The sequence below is a fragment of the Lithobates pipiens genome, unplaced genomic scaffold, assembly GCF_037356315.1.
Source record: "Lithobates pipiens isolate NorthernLeopardFrog02 unplaced genomic scaffold, aLitPip1_a1.2 Scaffold_13, whole genome shotgun sequence".
NCBI lineage: Eukaryota > Metazoa > Chordata > Amphibia > Anura > Ranidae > Lithobates > Lithobates pipiens.
This window is the reverse complement of record NW_027507718.1, coordinates 368542983-368556868: the sequence shown is the minus strand read 5'-3', so window position 1 is coordinate 368556868 and position 13886 is coordinate 368542983. Positions and strand designations below refer to the sequence as shown.

General features: G+C 38.4%; 1 protein-coding gene across 1 annotated transcript in view; it reads right to left on the bottom strand.

The window, feature by feature from the left end:
- The window catches only part of GALNTL6 (polypeptide N-acetylgalactosaminyltransferase like 6), a 1867045-nt gene that overhangs the window by 395013 nt on the left and 1458146 nt on the right, over window positions 1-13886 (bottom strand). The gene's annotated exons all lie outside the window — the stretch shown is intronic.

The following is a 13886-nucleotide window of genomic DNA, read 5'->3' as shown; positions in this document are numbered from 1 at the left end:
AGGGATATGAAAGATAACCAAAGATTTACTTACAACCCATCATATCAGAGAATGAATCTCTCAAAAAAAATTCCAATTACCCCCAATACTGACAGACATTCAGACAATTACCCAACTTCAGACATAAACTAATGAGTAGTTAGTTCTGATTATGAAGTCACATATAATAGAAGCAAATCCTGCAATAAAAAACTGTAAACTGTGCAACCAAATCAATCCATCTAAAAGTGTCATACGCACAAAAAGTACTTTCAATGCCATAGGATCATACAACTGAACCTCCAGTAATGTCATATACCTCAGCCAATGCAAAAGATGTAGCAAAGGATGTTATGTTGGCGAAACAGGATAGAAATTGCAAACAAGGATGCATTTGCACTGACACACCATCAATCAAGGACATCATTTCTCACAACTGGACCGCACTATGGAAGACCTCAAAGTCTTAGCCCTGGTACACACGGTCTTAGATTCCAACGGAATGTGTCCGATCGGACCGTTTTGTCAGATATTCCGAATGTGTGTGGTCTACATCGGAGTGTTTCCGTCGGAGTATCCGACGGACCAAGTTTTCCAGCAAAATGCTCCGATCATGTGTAGAGAATTCCGATCAGACAAAGTGCCACGCATGCTCAGATCAAATTCCTACACCAAAGCTATTGGCTACTGGCGTGAACGTAGTCCTGTCGTAACAAAATAATGTAATCACGTCGGATTTTCCGACAACTTTGTCCGACCGTGTGTATGCAACAGTTTCTGACAAAATCCGTCAGACAAAATCCGACGGACAAAATACGACGGATTTGGTTGTGAGAATCTCCAACTGTGTGTACAAGGGCTTAGTTCTTAAAGTGAATTCCAAAACTATTCAGGAAATTAAAAATTTGAATGATAGTTCACCTCTGTCTAACTTTTTTCCTTTTTTTTTTCTTTCCTTCGGAGATTGTCTCTTTTTCTTTAACATTCTGCTAAAACTTTTGTGAATTAGTAGTGTTTGGAACTTGAAGAAGGGGACATCCCCTGAAAGCTTGTATGTTAGTGCTAATAAAAAAGTATCACGGACAGTACTCAATTGTCTCTACAGTAAATAACCACAGTGAGTAGTATGATATTCCTAAATGGATCTGTAAGAATATAAGTATAGGGTGCATCTACTGTAGTTAATTTCTTTTTTTATCAATTTCATTATTTCTCACATTAACTGAATGACAAGAAAACAGTGCAAGCTAAAATATGATATCAATTTAATCTTACCCAGTAGAGCTGGTGAAAAAAAATTATGATTTTAGTAGAATTATTGGCCTGAGACTCCCACATGAAACTGTCAAAAATCCACTGAAAATAAAGATGTTTCTTCTATGCCATGTCAGCTTTATATTGTTCAGCCTTTGCCCAAGTCAAGCTGAAAACCCTGATCTGTAAATCCTTCCTTTACACTGTAATGTCAATCGACTATAACTTCAAACAGGTACAACATTTCAAGAAAAGCTTCAAAACCTTTGCAAATTCTCTGTCTTATACACAGTGTGTGTTTTTGTAGTTTTAATTGCATGAGATATAGCTGAACTGCCAAACATTATATCTCAGTGTTTAGTCAGACTCCAATCTTGGAAATAGCCAGGAACACTTTAATGCACATATGGAACATGTACACTAAATATGTAGATAGAGCGGGCAAACATCTAAGTTTAAACATAATCAAAATATGAAAAAAATGATCAAGATTAGCAAAATATATTCAAATGGAGTAGGGTTTGCAGGAAATAATGGAATAGCCTTGATGGTTAACATTTATATAAAACCAATTAAAGTAATATCACATAAGCATTACCATAGCTTTGATTTTTATTAAAATAATTCTTAGGATCCTGCCAACTTGTTCCGGGACTTACTGTTGTGGGTTGCCAATGCCTTGTCCCTGTCCCCAATTTGTTCCTGTCCCCAGAGCTTTTCCATTGTCACCCTATCACACAAGCTTGCAATACAGTAAATACTGCAAGTGGCCATTTCAACACACAATATACAGCATTTCCCACCACTGTTAAATTTAGGAATCCTGAAGAAACACCATGCAGCCAACACTAGACTGCATGCATGTAGACAGGTAGTGTCTGCAAAGAAGATTCAGGAGATCAGCAGCACCAGGGGTGAAGATGCAAAACTGTATCCTCCCATCCCAATAATCTTTTGGAGCTGCCATCACTGCACAGTTCAGGTCCACCAATCTAGATTATGTGTGCTGTGTGTTCTCTGCTTTTGCTGGTTTCCTTGCACTAATTGTGAATAGAAATTAAGATCCCGTGTCAGGAGTATATAACATATGAAGTGCAAGGGATACGATTGTGTGATGTACAGAGTGGTCAGAAGTATGTAAAATACAGAGTAGTGCAGAAGTCAGGTAGATGTAATGTACAAAGTGCAGGGTTTAGGAATGTGTAATGTACAAAGTGCAAGAGGTCAGGAATGTGTAAAATACAATGTGCAGGGGTCAGGATTATACAACATGCAAAGTGCAGGGGTTAGGGATAAAACATATGTAACCTACAGCGTGCAAGGGTTAGAATTATGTAACATACAGAGTTAGATGGGTCAAGAGTATGTAACATACAGAATACAGGGGTCACTGGTGTGCAACATACAGAGTTCGGGGGCAGGAGGTGTTATTGGTGCTGCAAGTTTCTGTTGAGTCTACTGCCAGACAGGGTAGATGCCCCTCTTGCCCCCCCTCCCACTTGTGCCAGCCCTAATTGTTTCATTTACAACGTTTATATCTTCTTTAAGGTTGGAGGTCAGGAGTATATAACATACAGACAGCAGGGGCCAGGGGTAAAATATTTTATCTTCCTAAGCCCTGGGTCACACTAGTGCAGTTTCAAAGCACACAGAGTGATTTCAAAGCCGAGGATCAGTGTCATTTGGATGTGTGATTTCATTGTGGCTTGCAACTTAATTTAAAAGAAGTAAATTCAAGTCGCAATGAAATCACAGAAAAACAGTGCAGGAACATTTTTCAAAGTCACTGTAACTTGATTCGCAATGATTTGAATGGCTCCATTGCCACAAATAGGGTGCAACTTGCATTGCGATTTTGAACTGTCAAATTGCAAATTGCATTACAAATCACATTGGTGTGAACAGGAGCTTAAAGTTAACAGAGGCACAAATCATAGTTTCACTTATCTTTCCTATACAGTATATAACTTGTACCAGTAGCAGTAAACAGTGCACAAGACAAGGACACCTAGAAACTGTCAAAGTCGTTTTTTTTTTTATCAGGGAGAACATGTTAGATCTATAAACCTTGGCAGACTTTGTCTTTCAGGACCCACTGAAAAGCCAGCTTGTCATCCAAAATTACTGTTGGTGCTTCCTTTGCTTCCTTTGGTCCTACTTGCTGCCCACCTGACACTCTGACCCAAACACTTTACTGGCCCTTCCTGTCAACATTACTGGTCCCAGGTCCTGACATAAAAAAACAAAACATTGGCTTGTTTGACTAAACGCATGCTGGTTCCTGACTTTTCAGTGTTCTGTCAGCAGTCAAGAAAAAATTCCAATTGTACCGGCGCTCAAACCAACCCCTTATTCCTCTTTTATAATATTTTGGGTATGCTGCAATCCCAATCAAAATCCCCCACCTTGAGGGTTTTAGTGAATGTGCAATATATATAAGGAGATAGTGCCCCCCCTTCCCAATATAAATATTTTTAAATCAACTCGTGATGTGATCACTGTGCCACTTTAATATCACAAAAATATCCCAAAACAATATGCATATAACACTGTTGATAGTTGCGAAAATATAGTCCTTCAAATGTAATGGTTATTTCGACAATTCCAACTGTGTCATCTTAATCCCCATTCATCTTCTAATAAAAGATCCGCATGTGTCACCAAAAAAGCAAATCTGTGCCACCGTCACCCAGTAGAATGGCCACTCACCAGATGTCACCAATCAGTAAGCCTTCAGTTCATTCAACGGATAACCAATCCTCAATGCTCTTCTCCCGTTAGCAATTCCGCAATTTTGTATTCATACAAAATTAAATAGAACCAATATAGTGTAAAACCGTAACATCTTTAATAGAAAATCAATAAAAACATATTGCACTCACATATCAATTTGTCCTTAAGCCAACACCAAGCTTTTCCAGCAATGAGAAAACCGCATAGGATAGGGCAAGCCAAACGATGTTCCATAGGTGGTGGTCTCCTCCCTCCTCTCAACCGACCTGTTCCTGGCTGATAATCAAAGATAATATGTCTTCCACAGCTCCTACGCGTTTTGCAGTTAACGTCACCCCCACCATGGGCCACTCGATCCACAACATTGACGTCAGCAAACCGCTCATCCACACAGCTCATCCACACAATGCCATACACGCTGTCTGCCATTTTCCCTGTACAGTGGGAACCAGGATTCAAGAGAACACCTGTCCAAAGTGCCAGACGCCATCAAATGTGAGCATTTTTCCCCTGCAGTCAGGTCGAGGACGATGAGCATGCAGATGAGCTTCCCTGAGATGGTTTATGACAGTTTGTGCAGAACTGATGGTTATGCAAAATGATTGTTGCAGCGGCTGTCCGGGTGGCTGGTCTCAGACGATCTTGGAGTTGAATATGCTAGATGTAGAGGTCCTAGGCTGATGTGGTTACATGGGGTCTGCAGTTGTGAAGCCGGTTGGATGTACTGACAAATTTTCTGAAACGCCTTTGAAGAAGACTTATGGTAGAGAAATGTACATTCAATTCAAGTGCAACAGCTCTGGTGGACATTCCTGCAGTCAGCATGCCAATTGCACGCTCCCTCAAAACTTGCAACATCTGTGGCATTGTGCTGTGTGATCAAACTGCACATTTTAGAGTGGCCTTTTTTTTTTTTGCAATAATCATGCTGTCTAATCAGCATCTTGATATGCCACACCTGTGAGGTGGATGGATTATCTCGGCAAAGGAGACGTGCTCACTAACACAGATTTAGACAGATTTGTGAACAATATTTGAGAGAAATAAGCCTTTTGTGTACATAGAAAAAGTTGTAGATCTTTAAGTTCAGCTCATGATAAATAGGGGCAAATGCATTTATAATTGTACTCAGTGTATATACGGTATATATATATATATATATATATATATATATATATATATATATATACACATGTGATTATATAAACATATTTATTTTTATACATGCATAAGCCATAGAGGAAAAGAAACGTGTGTACATGTAATTTTCATGTTTAAAGTTCTTTCAGACAGTTTACAGTTTATGTTTGTGAAGAACTAAAATGTTCTTGCAGAGATTTTCAAAGGAACTGCAGAGAATTCCATTAGGAGATAATGTACCAGGAAGAAAAAGCACCTTAAACCCGTTACTTCTGAAAAGTATTTTTTTTTTGCGCTTTAGAAAGCAATACTTTGATGATCTTCACTGTATTAAAAGATTTAAGGAAACATCTTTCTCAAGATGTAAAAAGAAAGTCAGACTAAATTTGAAGTTTCAATCAAACTGCAAGTTCTACTCACTGTAAGAAGTAGAGAAAAACTTTAGACAGATAACTTAATTCTTGTAGGTGATAGAACTCTCTCTTCTTTACCATTACTCATCATTTGTGATGAGTGTAGCTATTCACAAGGCTTTGAAATTCACAAGTTCATGGCATCTCATCCATTTATCGTGTCTCAGTTTAACTTGCAGAATAAAAAAAGAAAAGCTATCATCGTATTATTAGATGGGATGGACATGCAACGGTATTATTTGTACTTTGAATTGCCATCTTAAAGAAAAATACATGAAAAATGAAAAAATATTTCCACTAGGCTGTTACCAAAAGTAAATTAATAATAAATGTCATCAAAACCTAATTTTAGCTCACTTCCTCTTTAGATCAGAATACCAAGAACATTGACTTCTCTTCATTCTGGCTTTTCAGTTATCTTTCCAAATAGTCAATGACCGGATGTCTACCCTCTATTTAAAGTAAACCTTAAAGTGAATGTAAACTCTTACATATACCCAGTGAAGCAATTGGCCTCAGGTGATACACAGAGATGAAACAAATCCTCCTACAAGTTGTATCTGTTTATCCACAGTTTTCTCTTCTCCACATCCATTCAAAGTGCAGAATATATAAGCTTCAAATTGGTGACCTATATTTTGTTAGCAGCAAAACAGACCATCGCCAAAACCTGGAAGAAACTATTTGTTTCCTTTGAGAAAGTTCATAAGTGGATCAACAGGTTCTTTATCAATGAAAAACTGACCAACATCTGCTGGACACGCAAAATGAATTCTCCCAGATATGGACCCCATGGATACAATATGCCCATCTGTCACTCTGAGAGCTAATTGGAGCGAAGAGACCCACCCCCTTCACACAGGAACAGAGCTGAGGCTGTCAATCCGCTGGAGGTCCTTTCCCTGTCACCATTTTCTCTTGGTGTCAGGAAAAGTTGTCAGAACAGATTTATGCTGATAGCAGAGGAATGAAGCAGCAGAGAGAAATTACACTTGGTGTTCTTATCTAAATTATCCCACTATAGAGGGATATGCTTCTTCATATTTCATGTCTAAGGTTTACAACCACTTTAAAGTGATATTAACCACTTCCCTCCGCCATATAACAAAATGATGGCAGCAAAGTGGTTAAGTTATCCTGACTGGACGTCATCTGACATCCAGCAGGATAAACCGCTAGCGCACGCCCACGGGGGTGCGCAGCGATTGGTGATGTGTCACTCTGACACATCATATCTCTGATCTAAGTAAAGAGCCTATGATGTAGGCTCTTTACCATGTGATCAGCTGTGTCCAATCACAGCTGTTAACATGGTAACCAGAAACAGAGGTTTAACAACCTTTTCTCTACTCGCACTGACAGACGCGAGTAAAGGAGAGACAATCGGCTGCTCTCCTGACGGGGGGGTCTGTGTTGATATTCAGTGCATTGAGGATGCCCACTAGAGATCACCAGGGATGCCCACTGAAGGACACCAGGGATCCCCACTGGAGGCCACCAGGTGAGCCCACCTGGGATGCCAATATGTGCCCATTAGGATGGCATTCTGTGACCATCAGTGATGACTGTCAGTGCCTCCAACTAAGTTCTGCCATCTATCAGTGCCACCTATCAGTGCCCATGAGTGCCCATCAGTGCCACCCAGCAGTGCTGCTGATAAGTGCCCACCTAACAGTGCCCATAACACCTAACAGTGCCCATTCATGCCCCCTATCAGTGCCCATCAGTGGCAACTAACAATACCCATCAGTGATGCATATCAGTGCCAATCAATGCCACCTTTCTGTGCCCATCAGTGCTGCATATCAGTGTCCATCAGTGCTGCTTATCAGAGCCGCCTATCAGTGCCCATCAGTGCTGCATATACGTGCCTCATCTTCAGTGCCACCTCATAAGTGTCATTCAGTACTGCCTCATTAGTGCCCGTCAGTGCAGCCTCATCAGTGAAGGAGAATACATACTTATTTACAAAGTTTTGTGACAGAAACAAAGAAAAACTTTTTTGTTTTCAACATTTTAGGTCTGTTTTTATTTGGAGCGCAAAAAATAAAAACCCCAGTGGTGCTCAAATACCACCAAAAGAAAGCTCTATTTGTGGGGAAAAAATTCTAAAAACTTCAATTGGATACAGTGCTGCATGGAAATTTGGAGATAGATCATGCTGTTCACTGTTTTCCATGTTGGACGCTCTCACCTGAGTAAGCCAAGTCGTGCCTCTACCAAGGTGGCCACCTCCTCACAGCGACACATTGCAGAAAAAGTAATGATAGGTCAGTGTCAGTCTATAACCTCATACACATGATCGGATTCTCCGCAGACAAAACCGCTGACTCTTGTTCAAAGGGCGTTGGACCCAAACTTGTCTTGCATACAAATGGCAAACAATTGTCGGCCAACAAACACAAACATAGTGACATACTACGTGGTCACCCTTTGGGCTTCCTTCTGCTAATTTTGTGTTAGTAGAAGTTTTGTGAGTGTTGATTCTGGATTTTCATTTTTCACTTTTCATTTAGACTTTTCATTATGTGCTTTTCATTTCGCGCTTCTCAGTACATTTCTGAACGGCCGTCTGTCAACCAGCCATGTTGCGGAATCGGAGGAGATAACGTGTTACTTATTATATGCCTAGGAGTTATTGCTTTGACCCAAGTCCAGTCCAGGAATAGGAGGAGGAGGATTTCTTGGACCAAAAATTGGTTGCTTTATTAATCGTGATCAATTATGTCATATGCCTTTGCTGCGGGAGCTCTAGGAGAATAATCCAGATGTTTTTCAATGTTATCTCCAGATGACGGACCCCTGTTTTCACCAACTCTTAGCATTGCTAACCCCCTATATTAAGAAGCAAAACTTGAACTAAGAAAACTTTTATTTTATTTTTGTGGTTGAATAAGGATTTGATTTGGTATATTTTCTATATTTTTGGATGCATAGAATGCACTTTGGTTAAGTTCTATTGGCAGATAGCATGTCTAATTGTATTTGTTTTCTTTTTTTAATGTACAATAAAAAAATTGTGTAGAATAATACTTGGCTATGTGTTTTACTTCAAATGACAGTTTGGGATTAGGCATTTACATTTAAAAAAATAAAATGTAAAATTAACAAGAAACACCAACATAGTTGTATCTTTGATCTTAAATACTATGGGATAATGGTGTTGTGGTAACATGCCCCCCCCCCAAAAAAAATAAATAAAATAAAAAATAACAAGCATAATAATATTATTCTTGATATCACTAGAGAAAAAAAATCCTTTGAAAATTTGTTTGCAATAACTCCATCAGTATAACCAGCAATGCAGCTTCATTATTATCACATTAAATAAGAAGAGAATGTGCGCTGCATTTTGAGATTTCATAATTGGCCACGTCACGAATGTTAATTCTGCATTACGAATGCTAGTTTACAAGACCAACTGCTTCTGGCTTGTCCTTGCTTCCGGGCATGCGTGTTTGTACTTTGGACTTTTGTCCAACGGACTTGTGTACACACACTCGGAAAATCCGACAACAGACATTTGTCCCCGGAAAATTTTAAAGCCTGCCATCCAACATTTGTCCACAGAAAATCCGACAACAATTGTCCAAAAGAGCGTACAAAGGGTCGGATTTTCCACCAACAGCCTGTCATCACACATTTCCCATTGGAAAATCTGATTGTGTGTACGCGACTTATCTTTTGCCAAGAAGTGTAAGCCTTGAAGTATGTCCACCTGAATTCTGCATGGAGAAGCACTATAGTCAGCTTTCCATAAGAGGGGAGAGTTTGGGACTTTGAATGAGGCAATTGACTTGTGGGAGTAGAATGGTTGGTAAATATTGTTTATTTGTAGCAATATTATGAAACAAGTAAAAATATTTTCATATATATATATATATATATATATATATATATATATATATATATATATATATATATATATATATATATATATATATATATATATATATATAAACATGCACACATGGCATGCACATGATGGATACATATGTCTCAGCTTGACAACACATGAGAAGTAGTGAATATTGATAAAAAGTTATAAATACAAGTGGCCTACACGACGTTCCCGGAAGTGATGTGTGCGCTCCACCGCTAACCAAAGTCAAGGAAGTCACCTACAGTGTTTACAACGGAACACAGGGGGACGATCCTGGCATCAGGAAACCCGGTGAAACACACTAGTTTTTAAAGCTGGTTATTTATATTTATAATGTACGCAGATATTTAAATGGGATAACTTATTAGCTTGTGCAATTTATTTTGAATAAAACGGAATTACGCTATGTGCACACTCTGCTTTGTTTTATGACATTTTTGGAGCATTTTTGAAAGCTGGACCCCCGGGGATGACGTATGAATTCTGGTAAACCTAGAGAGGGAATACTTCTTAAGGCTCTTTTGCTCAACATTGTCTGGTGAGTTTAACCCCCTAAGGGGGATGTATCACACGCGGTGAAATCCTCCCATTATCTGGTGGAAGCGATATTAACAGCACTCTGATACCGTGATCACCTCGCAACGTTGACTAAATCACTACGGTCACCCTTTCTGCACATTAAGGACTCTGTTTTAACTTTTTAGGATATAACTTTTTATGAAAATATCTTGGACTTCATTTAGAGCGCTGTTTTAATACTGAAATTTTGAGGAATCATATGGTCTAATTTCTGTATTACTGGTTATATAATAAATACAAATATGTAACATGTCATAGAGACAGCATTTGGCAATAAGGTGAAAAATATCTTGAGCATGATTAATTGTGGATATAATACAAGATATTTCCTATTGACAGGCATTGGTGCACCATATGCAACAGAGCTGCTGTAGAAACAAAAAAGGATACACATACACATAAATAGTTACATAGAACTCAATGTATTATGAATGTGTAAAAAATATATATGGGCCAGTAACTAGATCATGAGCCAGACTTGACTGAGCACACATGGAAACTCACTGTGTTTCATGGCTATATGTCATTCATCAGGAGTTGGGTACAGAAATAAACTGTAAATACAAATGGATATGTAGTATTAGTTAATATATTCTACATGTAAGGGGAGAAAGAACCTCATGGGGAGAAAGGGATCTATACTCTCAGGTTGGCTAAAGCACTGTGCTGGGCTAGCATCGAGAGAGATGGGCCCCTAAAATGGTTGTCTGTTCCGGAGCTGAGGCAAGGGACCCCGGCCCAGCCAAGAAAACATCAACATAGCATACTCGATTGCCAAAACACATTCCACATGTGTGGGGATGATTGCAAGTATAGTGTTCTGAAAAAAAAATATATATAAATATATATATAAGTGTTTGGTATGAAGGAAAAAAAAAGAGAAAATTGTAAAAAGTGTTTTATATATATATAATTATATATATATATATATATATATATATATATATATATATATATATAATTATATATATATATATATATATATATATATATATATATATATATATATATATATATATATATATATATATATATATATATATGGGTATGTCGCATGCGTGAAAATAAAAGCAAAGAGTGCTAGAAAAAAATGTGCATAATTTACATATGTGTATCCAATGAAAGAGCGGAGTGCTCCCTCTCTGGTGTAAAACACATAGTGAAATGGTAAGGCAAGCAAGCTCACCTGCTTATGTAATCCAGGTGTGGGGTGGGTCCCCAGCCAAAGTCATGCAAAACGTCAAATGAGAATAGGAGTTGATAGTGAGATCCACCACTGGCACAAGTGCCAAAGTGGAGCCACGCCAACCCCATCTTCGGCATGAGATGGACAAAAGATGTCCCTGCATTGCAGTGTCAAAAGAGGCCACAAACAGGTCGTGACATGCCGCCGATGTGCAGGAGGGCATCCCGCCAATATCTCAAGAGAGACACAGAAGGGTAGCACTGCTGCGCATTGCAGCATTTGTATTTACAGTTTATTTCTGTATCATTCTACCCCTACAAGTCCCACACACCTTTATTATTTACCTATAATCAGTTTTAGCTATTTATGGGTATAAAATGCAAAATGAACTACGCAGGATTAGGAAAGCATGTCAGTTTCTTCTTGAAATGCATTTTTAGCCCAAATGATTTTCTTCTCCCCTTATAGCATTAAATAATGCTGCCTGGACCATAGCAAAAATATTAGCATTAGAAAGCAAAAAAATGTTAAAAATATAGCCAGAACGTAAAGCTTAGTGCAGTGCAATTATGAATATTTCAAAAGCATTGGCTGTAAAGCAAAGAAGCATGAAGTCATTTTGCAGTAGCATATGTGATTAGGACATCAGCTTGGTGGAAATAAAGTAACCTTTGGTAGAAAGAGTCTACACGGGATCATTCTTTTAGCATTATTTAACAATGCAACAAACTATAATTTATTCAACACTGAAAGCCATGAAAAGCAGAACATAGTCAATTTGCCCTGTTTGATGAATGACATTTTGGACAGGGTTGAGAGAAAGGTTTCAGGTTTTGCATAAGCTGCCAACTCAGAGGGTAAATACTGGGGGAGATTTACACAGGTCATCGACAGGGAATGACAGAATAAATAACTAGGCAGTTAAATGGTACACGACATTTAATGTAGCCACAGCTATCTGATGCACTTTAGAACAAAAACACTTCAAATAAAACAAGGTTGGAAGGATAGAACAAATTAAAATGCTGAAAAATTGAAGGCAAAGGGCACTAAGATTAGCAGGGTTAAAAAAAAAAAAGAGTTTAGGCTTCAGAATATTCAAAGAGCATTCTCTATTCCCCTTTTTTACTAAGAGCTTGAAGCAAAACTTAAAACTTAAAGCAAAAAAAAAATTTATTGAAAAAAAAAACCATAATCTTTAGTCCACCTATAGCCATTTCAAGGAGTTGTCATTGCAGATATGTATGTGCTTCTATTTAGAAAAAAAGGGGGAGCAACGGGTGGGACTTTGTATGAGGCACACAGAAGCAGAAAAATTAATTTAGGTAAAAAACAGGTTTTAATAAATTTGAATAGTCATACTGTATATTTACATATTATTGCACATAATCATACATTAATATTTTAAATTTCATCAAAATATACATTCCAACAAGGACTTTATAGTAAATACATGAGAAACTTCACATTCAGTAAGCACCAGTTATATACGGGTATGTGACACACTTAAGTGTCACTTAGGAAAAAACAAAAAAATGGATAAATCAAAACGGAACGTCCATTCTTTGTTAAAAATTGTGTAAACAACACGGAAGTTGACAGCTCTACACGTTTCGTGACCTTTTTGTCACTCGTCAGGAGCAAGACCGTGATGGTAACCTATGAATAGAGAGAACAACCATATTTGGGATGGTCTGGGAAAAAGTGGACAAATATACAATATGAAGAAACCCATATGTACACTTGACCCATAAAATTACAGAGAATGGTCCGAAAAAAAGAGAAAATATCCAGTTGTGTGGACGAAAAATGCCTTGTTGGAGTCAGAGGTCAGAGGAGAATGGGCAGACGTTCAAGACGATAGAAAGGCAACAGTAACTCAAATAACCACTTGTTATAACCTAAGTATGCAGAATACCATCTCTGAACTCCCCACACATACAACCTTGAAACAGATGGGCTACCGCAGCAGAGAGCCACAGCAGGTGCCATGCCTGTCAGCTAAGAACAGGAAACTGAGGCTATGTTTCGCACAGGTTCACCAAAATTGGACAATAGAAGAGTGGAATAACATTGCCTGGTCTGGTGAGTTTCGATTTCAGCTGCAACATTCAGATGGTAGGGTCAGAATTTTAAAAAGAGCTTTAACACGTTGCAGGCAGCAGCCTATCAGCATCATAGCATTTTTTTTAGTTAGCCCTCTTGATTTAACATGATTGGACACTGCAGGAAAATTACTCAGCATGGCAGCTTCCAGAGTGAATTTATGACCACTTTTCAACATTAAGCTGTACAATGACAGACTTGGCTAAATATTGCTTTGTCTAATTAGTAAATTGCTGCATGTCCAAGCATTCTTTTGAGAGTTAAGATATTCCCTGGCATAACACACCAAAGTGAAATGGCCACATGAGATTTCCATCTATTCCTACTAGCTGCCTTTTTTTCAGCAACCTAAAAAATAGTTAGCTTTCTAGAATGTTCTGCTGGTCATGCTCTCTCTTTGCACTGACAGTTGCAGAGACTTTACCAAAAGCTACAGTTCTTCATCCTGGAACGAAAACACTGGAATAATATGACAGCACATCTGCAAAATGTCACACATTTTCTGTGACAGGCATTTTCTGTCCTATCAAATTTCCCTGAATGTCTGATAAAATGCCACTCAGGCAGGATAATGTCAAAGTGCACAAAATATATTCTGCTCCTTTCACTGGCT